Source organism: Cyprinus carpio, chromosome B9 (assembly GCF_018340385.1).
Source record: "Cyprinus carpio isolate SPL01 chromosome B9, ASM1834038v1, whole genome shotgun sequence".
NCBI classification, from domain to species: Eukaryota; Metazoa; Chordata; class Actinopteri; order Cypriniformes; family Cyprinidae; genus Cyprinus; species Cyprinus carpio.
The window spans coordinates 29,635,394-29,647,980 of NC_056605.1; the positions used below are offsets into that span (position 1 = coordinate 29,635,394).

A 12,587-nucleotide genomic window follows, 5' to 3' on the forward strand; every position below is an offset into this window, starting at 1 on the left:
ATTTCCTGCCTGCGGAGCAGAGCTGAGAAACGCTCTTGGACACATGTGGAGTTCATGGGAAATGAACTTTAGGGAGGGGGGACTCTTAGAAAAATTCTTCTGCTTAATTTCTTTGCTGGGGAAATGAGGATGTTATTGCATTGCGTTTGTAACTTTACTAGACAAGAGTCCTCTAGCGAAGAACAGGGTCCATGGTTTTCATTTCCCTCTTAGATATGACTGGAGATTACAGAAAAATGACTATGTGATGCTTGTTAATTTGACCTCAGAGGCAATTGTACTTATCTGGTGTAATAATCCATGGCTGTGGAGCAGGACTCAGAATCAAGAAGACTAGGAGATTTAAAATATACAAACCAGATGCAGAACCTGGTCTTTGAAAACCACATGAGGCCGATAAGCCGTCTATATCACGAGCGAGGAAATCTGGATGTTGAATCCTCCATATGCATTAGCGTCAAATATGATCTTTATTAACACACTTTGGACTTTAAGGGTTTGGAAATTTGTGCTCCATGGATTCAGATTTAGCTAGCAGAGGATGATGTCAGCTGAGAACGTTCCATTGGCTGGAAGCGTTTTCTATGAAATCCGAGAGATTTTTTTCCAGCACGTTCTCATAACTCTTTTTCTGCATTATTCTCCCTCACACACACACACACACACACACACACACACACACACACACACACGTTACATCTCCCACGTTGGCTGTGAGCACATCCCTGTGTTATTGGGATTTTTAATTAGAGGCGAGTCTGATATTTTGAAGGCTTTTATAAGAGCCTTTTGAGCCTTGTGCAAATGCTCTGATTTTCCACCCAGAAATATTTGATTAGTGTTGCCCATGGGCTTTACAAAGAGAAGGTTTTGTCGTGTTAAACAGCATGTCTCTTAACCGCACAGAAGTTGTTGTGTAATTCGGGAGCAGGATTTTGCTTTCTCTGGCATTGTGGGGCATCAGGCCATCAACCATCTCTCTGCATGTCTGTGGTGCAACTCTGTTTGTAAATTGTAAATTTGTATCCTTTCGCCAAGTTGCGCAGCTCATTTTTGGTTTGGATATTTGGTCCATACACAAGTTTGGTTTCACCCTCATGCCCTGCAGCTCTCTTTGTATTATTTGAGTCTGTACAGTAGGTCTGGGTAAAAATATGGATTTTTTTGGTTAATGGCAATCCTCAGGTGAAAGATAAAATGCAAACATTGTAGTTTGATTCTCAAACTCTTTTTCTTTTTTTTTTTCTCTGAGCAATTAAAAAAAGACGAGTCTCTAATTTTAATCCGTGTGAAACTGAGTCTTGTTTTTACTTGAAACCTGGCATTGCGCACTGAATATTGTTGGTTCTGACCAATTGCTTGTGATTTTTCCTAGCTTTGGATAAAAACATCTAAAAAAAAAAAAAAAGCATCTAAAGCAAATGTAATTAAACACTGCCTAAGCAGTCAGTGATATAATTTCTATAAATATAAAATATTTCTATAAAATATACATTATAGATACCATATAGCCAAATAGGAAATCAGTTGAATCCAATTTGAATTGAAGTTGAATCATATCTGAATTTAAATTGAATCAAGAATCAGTCCAGTCCAACCAAATCTCAGCAAATGCATATCCTGGATTTCTGCAGGTCTTAAAAGGTCTTAGAAAGTCTTAATGTTTTCCTTCTACAAATTAAGAACTTAAAAGGTCTTAAATCAGAGCAGAAAGTCTTAAATGCATAGTCCTGACGTAAAATGTGCTCTGCAAGAAAATTTATATTTTTGTCTTGGTTTCATATATGTATTAATTTACTTGAAACTGTTTATTTTTTTGAGAAATTCAGTGACTTTATGCTTAAAACAAGAACAAATATCTGTCAGTGGCATTTTTAAAACTTGTTTTCCCTTTGAATTAGGTTGATTTCTCTCATTGGCAGATATTTGATATTAGTTAAATCAGAAATTCACTTCATTTTGATGCATTTTCCATAAATCAAAACTTTTATCATGTCTCTTTTTGCATCTGGATTTTTAAATTAATGCAGTTTTAGACATTTGCACTGAAAAACAAGACAAAATACTTAGTATCATAACTCTTGTGCAGTGTTATTTGACAGTACTATAAAATTATTTTTTTAGTACAATTAATTTTAAAAATAATTGAAATTAATTAAAAAATATGCCTAATCGTTTGAAGTTAGAGAGTTGTGTTCCTTTTAATTTATTCCTTACATTTTCTTTAACTGGTTTTAAAAAAAAAAAGGTCATGCAGACTTGCAGGATCCCTGATTTCATTCCTGATGTCATTCACGAAGTACATACACATCCTTTTGCATGTAGGTACCAATGCATATGTTGCACGCTCACCTCCATACAAAGCATCTGAAAATCGGTTTTGCAGATTTCCCTTCAAGAATGTGCAGAAAATGTGAGCCTGCTATTAACGTACAGTAACTGCAGATGTGCCCGCATCTAATGGTGAGTTCATATTCTGGAAACTCAATGCGAAAAGAAGAGACTGACAAATGAGGGGAATTTAAGCTTGATCTTTGCAAATAGGAAAGCAAGATGTGGAACTTCGCAGGTGTTGGCAGGACTCTTGTACGCTGCTGCAGTTTGGCTTCGATCACTCTTGACATCTGTTCTTGGAATTCCGAGTTGGAAGGATGGCTACGGCGATGTGAATAACTGTCGGAATGTTTACTCGCTTATGATGTCATCTTGTGTGATCTTTGGTCGTTTTCAAAAGATCAACACACACACTTCTACCTCAGTGCAGCAAGGACGGGGCCTTGACGACAAAGTGTCACCTCAGGGACGGGGTATTGAAGCACTTAAGCGTTTTTCCAAATGTTTCCATACTTTCTCACACTCACACTATCATTCTCTCTTTATACACTCGCATACTAACACACACACACACACACAGAGTCCGCTTGCACAGCTGTTCTATCCAATCCAGTGTTGAAAGCTACAGTATAAGAACAGTGACGTTATGATGTTGGCTTGACAAAGACCTTCTGGAAACCACCCAGAACACTCTATAAACCACCTAACAACACCTTAGATACCAACAGAACACTAGAAAATAAATGTCTCTCAGATGACACTTTCTCATTAAGGCCTTGCTTATCTTAACGAGCCAGAACACCCTAGCAACTACCAGTGATGATGGGTAGTAACTGATTACATGTAATTTGGATTATGTAAGCGGATTCCAAAAAATTAAGTACTTGTAGTTAGAATATATTACATTTTAAAATACTCGTAAAAAGTGTTTTCTCAATATTTCAACATAGCATTTACTACTGATGAACACAATTATTATTTGAATTATCACTTAAGGTAATAGCTCAACAATTTGTAATACATTTGCATGCTCATGGTTCTCTGCTGTTGGTTAATGGTCACATGACATGCAGATAAACATAAAATATTTATTTTTAGTAAGTTCTTTATTTTAAAAATGATTTATTTTTTACTTTGGCTAGCTGATTATTAGGGTTCATTAAACTCAGGAACCCCCTGCAGTTCCTTCATAAACACCAGTTTTAGGAAACCTTAAAGGGATAGTTTACCCAAATATGAAAATTCTGTCATTAATTACTCACCCTGCAGGCCATTTTAACCCAAACCCATAAGACCTTTGTTCATCTTCAGAACACAAATTATGATATTTTTGATGAAATCCGAGAGCTCTCTGACCCTCCATAGACAGCAACACTACTGGCACATTCAAGGCCAAGAAACGTAGGCTCTTCCGTGGTAGTCTTCGACTTGCATTCACAAGGCTGGGCAAAAAATTAAGTCGTCATCCTCTCAGTCAAAATCTTCAGACATGTTTCTGAAAACTGTTTTATGTACAGCATGCGTCTTCCTCTGCTTGTAAACAAGGCACAGTGCATCCTATTTAAATCAATGTGTCATCTAAAAAAGTAGTCTGATTATATTACCTAAAATGTAAAATTTGGAATCAGTGACTGATTACAATTTGTAAGGAATCTACCCAGCACTGGCAACTACTCAAAACACCTTAGCAACTGCCTAACAACTACTCAGAACACCCTAGCAACTGCCTAACAACTACCCAGAACACCATAACACTCTATAAACCACAGAGTGCTTGCTAAAACTTGGCAAAACCCATGTAAGGCTGTGTCTAGTGAGTGTTGGACATTTGTCTTGGATTTTCAATTCTTTTCTTGCTGCCTAGATTAATGCAGGAGATCATTTAACTTTGAAGTTGTTCCTGTCTAGTGAATGCTTTGCAGGTAATGAAGGGTGTCAGGATGGGTGTTTTCTCAATAGAATCAACAGAATGATTAATAACTCGGTATTCAAAATGTACAGTTTTCCGTGTGAGGTTTAGGGTGGTTTTAAGAGACAACTCCCAACTAATACGCTTATAGAACAATGGTTAGTCTGGAAAATGTAGACATCAACAGCCTGAAGCAATTTGAAGCTAATAATGGCTCTTTATATATCAAATAATACTAGAAAAATTAATACAAGCTAAGGGATGGTTCTCATTGTCATTTTATAAATCTGATAATGAATGTTTGGTCCTCACTTACTCATCTTCATTGTGCTTTTAATATTTGAAGCATGCATTTGAGAATAGAAAGAAAATGCTATTTTTATTTTGGTTGTGATGTTAATGTTAACTATAAGATAACACATTCTTGAGCAAGCTATTTATTTAAGGACAGGATACGTGACTTGTAGCATAGCATGTTTGATAATGGCCAGACTGTGGCGTCATTAAATTCTTGCTTTTATTATTTTTGCTCACTTGAGTTATGGGGTATCCTTTCAGTGAGATGCTCTTGTGGTGACAAGCCCAGCAGAGTGAACACAATGGCTCTGTTCTAAAACCTAATGAGAGTTGTGTTGGTGCCTACTTAGGCATCAGCCTAACTAAAATGCAACCTTAAGATTGATGATTTGGAACACTCTGTATAGGCAGCCTAAATGTGTTGCATAGAAATATAGTACTATGCAAAAATTTGGGGTCTGTAAGAATTTTTTTTTTTTTTTTTTTTTTTTTTTTTTTTGGAAAGAGAAGAATTTTTATTCAGCAAGGATGCATTTAAAGTGATCAAACATGGCAGCAAATACAGTACATTTTATAACGTATAAAAGATTTCGATTTCAAATTCTGTTCTTTTGAACTTTCTTTTCAAAGATTACTTAAAAACAATTATATCACGGTATCCACAAAATAAATAAATAATGATGCAGCACAACTGTTTCCAACATTGATAATAATAATAATAATAATATTAATAATAAAAATTATTCTTGAGCAGCAAATCAGCATAATAGAATGGTTTCTGAAGGATCAAGTGACACTGAAGACTGCAGTAATGATGCTGAAAATTCAGCTTTGCATCACAGGAATAAATTGCATTTAAAAAAATATTCAAATAGAAAACGATTATTATAAATTGTAATATTATTTCACAAATATTACTGTTTTTACTGCAATTTTTTTTTTAAACTAAATGCAGCCTTGGTGACTTCCAAAAACAGCATTCTATATTTTACATGCAAATATTGGAAATTAAAATTAGCCAATCTTCAGTTCAAATAATGTTTTTTAATTACGTTTTTTTTTTTTTTTTTAATGCTAAATTATATTGTCATTCTGTATTCTAGCCTTGCCTTTTGAGAAGGATGCATGCAGTGCTGCTGAATTTGGCTAAAAAGAGGTACTGTATGCTAGAAGGCCTACAGTATTTTTGGTGCATGATGTCTTAAAATGCTGCCTGCGTAGACAGCTCACTATGATTTGGAACAGAGCCAGTGTCTGTAGATCTTCTATACATACCATACGTCTTGACTCCTCCACATTCCACACATACACACACACACTCTCTAAACAGCTGTATTTAAAAACACGCCGGTCTCCTCAACACTTCCACACAGACTCAATGCAGCGTTTCTCTCTGTGGAACATGAGAACTCCTGATTTCGCACTGCCTTTCCTGTCTGAGGAATACAAGGGCTTTATTTCTCTGTTGTGTTTCTCAGAGCACTGAAAGAGCATGTGGCAGCACTCCAGAGAACACAGGAGAATGGAGGCTCTTTGTTTTGCTGTCAGGCCTGCAGGCAGTGACCGTAAACTGCTTTCAATGCAGAAAAAAGGAATATGCTCCAAATTAATTAGTTTGGTGCGTGTCGTGTGTTAAACAGCGTTGGCGTGTTTTGTTAAACTACCTCCGTCACATATGCTGTCCTGTTGAACGTTGCATTCCAAAAGATGATGCACATCGAGTTCCTAAAGTGTGACACATTTGTTGGCGCAACTCTGTAAGCTGCCAGTGCTGCCTGTTTGAGTTTGCTAGTATGCACCTGTGCTTGCTTGCATTTATAAAGGCGGCTCTGGACACTTTAGGACAGACATTGGCATGAAGTAGAATCTGGACAATTGTGGTTTGTATGATATTTGGGGTATTAAAAGTTCTTGAATGTGTCTGCATTCTCTGACAGTGTTTAGTGCGCTCCTTTTTAACTGAATCATTGTGTTGTTTTAGCCGGTGTAGTCCGATTCAAAAACACATTAGTCTTATGAACCGACTCTTTTTAATGACCTGGCCAAAAAACTCACAACAGAACTCTGTCTAGGCTTTTGAGATTGTGTCCTCACATTAAAACATGCTGAACCTGCTGTGGGAACTGAAAGAGCTCACAGTTTTCTTGAAAGAAATGCTACATTGCAGACTTTTCCGCTCTAAAGCTGGTTTCTTTACTCCGAGCGTAAATCTATCCAACTGCATCAGTTAGAGCTAATAAATGTTTTTCAGCAATGTGGTTATGCTAATTATATATTATTCTTGTTTTATTTAATTATTAATATTTTTGACATTACTATTAGATTTATTTTTATTAATGTAATTAATTAGCAGTTAATATAAATTAAAATAATTTAACTTAATAATTATTAGCAGTTGTATCAGTGATATTGATATTAATGTTGTTAATAATAATAATAATATGAATAATATGAATAATTTTGTTGTTGTTGTTGTTGTTTATTATTATTATTATTTGGACAACAGATGTAACTAAGAAAGTCAGATACAAGACTTTAAGAGTTGGCTTTAAGCAATTGTGCTTTCTAAGGCAAATTTTACTTCAAGTCTCTTACTTAGTGCTTTGACCAAATAACGAACCCTAAGTATTAAAGTTTGAGTAATTAATGCAGCACTGTTTATGCTACTGTCACAGATGACGTCAAATCATGTGACTTGTTGGACCGATGAGTGTTGTTACTTCTATAAGCAAATATGGTTTTATTTTGTGTATGATACAACCCTAGCAACCCCTTGGCAACTGCGTTGTGTCCATAGCGGTGAGTTTTGTGGACCAACAGCACTTGCATAGTCTTCAGAAAATGTGTAATAGTTTAAACCTGCTCCCACACTGCACATGATTTTCTGTTTAATATGATAAGACGTATTGTTTTTCAGCATATAAAAATATGAAAAAGTGGACTGTTTCCCCTCATAGTAATTTTTCAACGTAACATGAGAGGTATAAATGTCCATCTGCCGTATTACTTTTGAGATCAGAGTCTTTGAGAGACTGGATTTCGGGCCGCGGAGCTCGCCAGCTCGTAATGGCTTCTATCAAGTGTGTTCATCTTGTTTTTAAAATCTCAGAGTTTTATTCTCAGTGTCAGGTACTCGTATCAGATCTCATTAGATGATTGATTTCTACACCTTAATTTATATATATTTTTTTTTTTTCATACAATCTTCCTTCTAATCTCATTCTGATGAAGATGTCCAGCAACTATCCAATGAAATGTATAGTCATAATGCATAGTTTCCATGCAACTTTAATATGCCGTAGCGTAGAGAGCTCTTTTTTTTTTTTTTTTTTTTTTTTTTTAACTTGCATGATATTCATGATTAGAATATTTGTTCAGTTGTTATTTTTTTGTTATGGTTTATAAATAAATTTTTTTACTTAATATTATAAAAATGTTATGTATTTTATATTTGTGTTTGTTATATTTTTATCCTTTATTTTTTATATCATACTTGCATATCCCAGACATTGTTCAATAATTTATATAATGCTGCATAATACAAATTTACCGTTAGTTGCATTATTATTTAGATGATGATGATGATGCTTTATTTTTCTAAAGATTTTTACTTAATATAAATTTTTACTTTTTATTTTTATTTGATGTCAGTTTATAAATGTACTTTATTTAATGTACCTATCGCACATTGTGTAATACTACATATTAACAAATTCATGCAATATGATTATTTGCGAAGTTGAATTATTATTTGCATTACAATTATTTTAAAGATTTATTTATTTTTTTTTACTTTAATGTTATAGATATTTTACTTTCGTATTTATTTTTATTATTATTATTATTTTGTTTTGTTAATATACTGTATTTTGTATATACCCATGCCAAATATTGCTCCATAATTTGTGTAATATATGAATGCTAATTTACATATGATTATTTGCTTGGCTGCATTATTATTTGCATTACTTATTAATTTACTTTAATATTATAAATATATTACTTTTATATGTATTTTTTGTTATACAGGGCTCTACTCAGACTAACTATTTTTACTAGGAGCACAAGTAGAAAATATAGGGGCACACCTTAAATCAGCCTGCAGTAGTGCAATTGTTCACATTTTCCCCTTGTTAACAGTAATACTGGCAAATGTTTTGATAATTAATAGACTTAACTCGTAGAAATTACAATGTACAATATTCTTTTAATTTCAGAGGGATATGACAAATATATGATATGATAAACTTGCTTTTTTTTGCATTAATAAGTGCAGTTACTAATATGATATGTACATTTCTTGTTTATGTCATGTTTATACACATCTGACAGTGAAGCCCTAAGCTTGAGTTGGGAAGCTTACAGAATGTATTTTATTAGCAACATGTGCAAACATGTGCAAAATCAAATTTTTATGTAGAAAAGGTAGCCTATATATTGTATTCTTAATAAATGTACCATTATCCTTCTATAGTCTTACATGAAACTGACCAACAACTTAAGTGATATTTTCAAAATATCAATAAAAAAGTATAAATGAATGACTAATAAGCATATGTGTTCCTCTGCTGCCATCTACATGTTATAATGGTGATTTGATGTATTTTTTAATTTTACATAATCGTTTGCTCATCACAGTGTATTTTGGTCATCCCATTGAAAATAACATTCAAATTTAGGAGCTTTAAAATGTTGTGTGAAATGCTTGTCAGGCATTGAAAACTGCTTGAATTTCTCTCTCAAAAGGCTGTACAATACTGAAAGGAATAATGTCAAACATTCGACTATTTCTGCCACCACACTATGGTTATAGTTTGCGTTACTGCTTCTGGTTTTCTACATCAGTGGCGTTAGATCTGTTTATAACAGATTTCTGTGCAGAATTTGAATGCTTCTCAGTATATCTCACAGTAATCTTTACTCATTTTGAGGCGAATTCAAACGCTTTTCATTGGATCTCACAGCGCTGTGCAGTAACAGTGTCACGAAATCAACTTTGGTTCCCGAGTAAAGCTGTTTTGAGCTTGGACTAGCTTGCTTGTGTCGTGGTCTGAGCTGATAAACGGTCTGCGCTGCGCAGCTTAAATGAGTCGGGACTTTGTTAAAGCTTTTTTTTCTTTGCCGTTTCTCATATGCAACAGAAATGGCAACACGAGTTGAAGAATGTGGTGGTTGTGCTATTGCGACCGCTCACAAAATTTACTCGCACTGGCAGAAAAAAATAGATTCAAAATGCGACCATTTGGTCTAGGACTGTCAAAATGGCTGAAAAACTAAATTAGAATTTTGTACTTAAATATTATCAATTTTAATTATATTTGAATTTAAAATGCATAATTTCATTTAGGTGAAGAAAAGCTTTTGGCTTCTCTCCTGAGGCCACAAGAGGGCGCATCAAGAGTATGTATGCGTAGTTTAATATAAACGGCCGAAAGGCAATCATACGGAGTACATTTTTCATTTAAAAACACGAGTTGCAGTGGGATGGGGAAAGAACCCACCACAAAGTCTTGAGATATATTTTTTCAAAGTTGAACTTGCATTAATTTTACATGGCTTTCTAAACATGCGGCTCTCTTGTGCGAGTGCAATAAGATGTCCCTCTAGAAAATGCGTGAAATATGTGTTCTGTGTGAGCGTCTTGGTTTCAACGTTTTTGCAGTCAAATGTGGATTTTTTTTTTTTTTTTTTTTTTATTTTTTTTTTTTCAAATTCGATGAATATTCTAAATTCAATTATTTTTTTTTTTTTTTTTTTTTTTTTTTTGGGGACAGCCCTTATTTGGTTGCAGTCTGGATTAAAAATTTTACATTTTTAATATTTTGCATTTTCATTTTATTTTTTATTTTTGTACCATATTTGATTTCCTACTTATGCCAAATATTGTTCCAAAATTTGTTTAATACTAGTCATAAAGCACCCAGCAATAACACAGACAGAACCTGCAAACCCAAGCAGTGATGAAGATCAGTGTTGTGAAGTCTCAGATTTGGCCGCCCGGTGACTTTTGGACGCTACTGTGCATGTGATTTGGCTAAGAGGGAAAATACTGGCTGCTGTATCTCTGGCAAGTGTGTCTCTGCAGACAATGTCCCTTTGTCTCAGAAGAAAGGATTCAGTGTAATAGTTTTAATTATGACTCCAGGGGAAATACTTCCCTCTTTTTACTTTTATGTAAATGTTGGCTTTTCTGCTAATAAGGGGCTCTTGCAACCTTTTTAATACCTAGTATATTCCTGCTTATCTCAGCAGACAACAAGGTTAGTGGATTTGAATTTCACGGTCCTCTAAGTAAGCCGAGCATTTAATGCTTATCTTGTTAATGGTACAAAATATTCCTGCGAGCCTGTGATCGGAACCATTTCCCCTCTGTGTTGCTTATCTAAATGCTTGGCAGATGTTGTGACCGGTCTCTGTAGAGAAGATGTTTGGTTGGCCTTGACTGTTCTGTATCTGGGTTCTGCGGTGGGAATGTCGAGGTCGGGACATGTGTGAACCCGGAGAGACGGGTGGGTGAAATGGTAGAGTGGGAGTTCATCAGGCAGTACACTGACCCTCTGCGTGACCTGTAGAGGATGGGGTCGCTTGCGGGTCACATTTGGGATCACCCATTGAGACCTGAATCCCAACTTCAACATTATGTCTCCATTGTAGCACGTCTCCCCTTCGCGCTCGTCATGGGAGAGCTGCTTCAGTGCGGACCGTAAATGTGGTACACTTCCGTTAAACACCATTACCTTTCCTTTCTGCCTACGTCTCATTGGCTTCCTGGTGAAATGTAGTTGTTGTTGTGTTTTTTTTTTTTTTTTTTTTTTTTTTTTTTTTTTTTTTTTTTTTATAAACGTTCACTGTTTTTAAAATGTTTTTCACATACCGTTGTTGAGCTGCTTGTATGAGGTGGTATAGTTAATTACACACCCTTTATGGCAATGGTATGTTCGAAATTTTCCTAAAATCAGTTGGATCTCAATTGGTTTTGCTTCAGGACTCAGATTGAACAGTGGACATCAAGTGGGCAACAAAGATGATGGAAAGCATTTTCACCTGTTTAATGTTGCTTTATTTTATTTTATTATTGTATTTACTTATTTTTTTTAAAGATCAAATAAGTTTTCAACAGTAAGTTCTGTTTTGTTTTATTTTGTTTTGGCTTATGTTGATAAGCCTAATTTCATTTGTCCATTTTCCATTTTTAATTTACTTTTTTTTTGTTTTGTTTTCTTTTACTTGTTAACTAAGGTTATTTACTTATTTGCATTATTATTTGCAATAAGATTATTTCACTTTTTTGTTTTTATTTACAATTTACATTTTGTATTTACATACCATGCACAATTACTTGCTTAGTTGCATTATTATTTTCATTAAGATTATTTATTTTAGTTATTTTATTTTACTATACATTATTTTTATATTTTATTTTATTTTTTAAATTATTTGCTTACTATTTATGCCTGGTTTTTGCTTTTATTTTTTGGATTAAAATGTTTTTATTTTGCATTTAAAATGATTTACGTTTTGTATTTACATGATCATTTGCATAGTTGCATTATTAATTTCATTATTTATTTATTTTTATTTTATTTACTTATTTGCTTACTAAGCAGGATTATTTGCTTAGTTACATAATTTATTTTATTTCACAAAAATCACTATCTGATTTTGATGCAATGGTTGAAGTTATTTTAATACATAGTGAATTAAATTAATAGTAAAAATCTGAATCAGAATGAGCTTTATTGCCAGGGTTTGCACATACGAGGAATTTGTTTATATACGTTTATTGTCAAGTGTTCATGAGATAAGTACAGTTCTTGGAGAGTAGGGAGGGTTGTATAATATAAAAAAGTATAATGTAAAAAAAGCATAAAATTTGATGTAGTATTGCACTTTTCAATATTAACATTTTATGTCTAACGGTAACATTTTGCATAACCGCAACAGAATCGAAACTCGAATTACCAAACCAACCGAATTCTATTCAAATGGGCATTTCTACCAGGTTCAACCAGTTCATCACCCACCCCATTTCCATTGTCGATGGCTT

General features: G+C 34.1%; 1 protein-coding gene across 6 annotated transcripts in view; it reads left to right on the plus strand.

Moving 5' to 3' along the window:
- LOC109096654 (cordon-bleu protein-like 1) overlaps window positions 1-12,587 on the plus strand; it is a 53,332-nt gene that overhangs the window by 2,802 nt on the left and 37,943 nt on the right. The window lies entirely within an intron of this gene.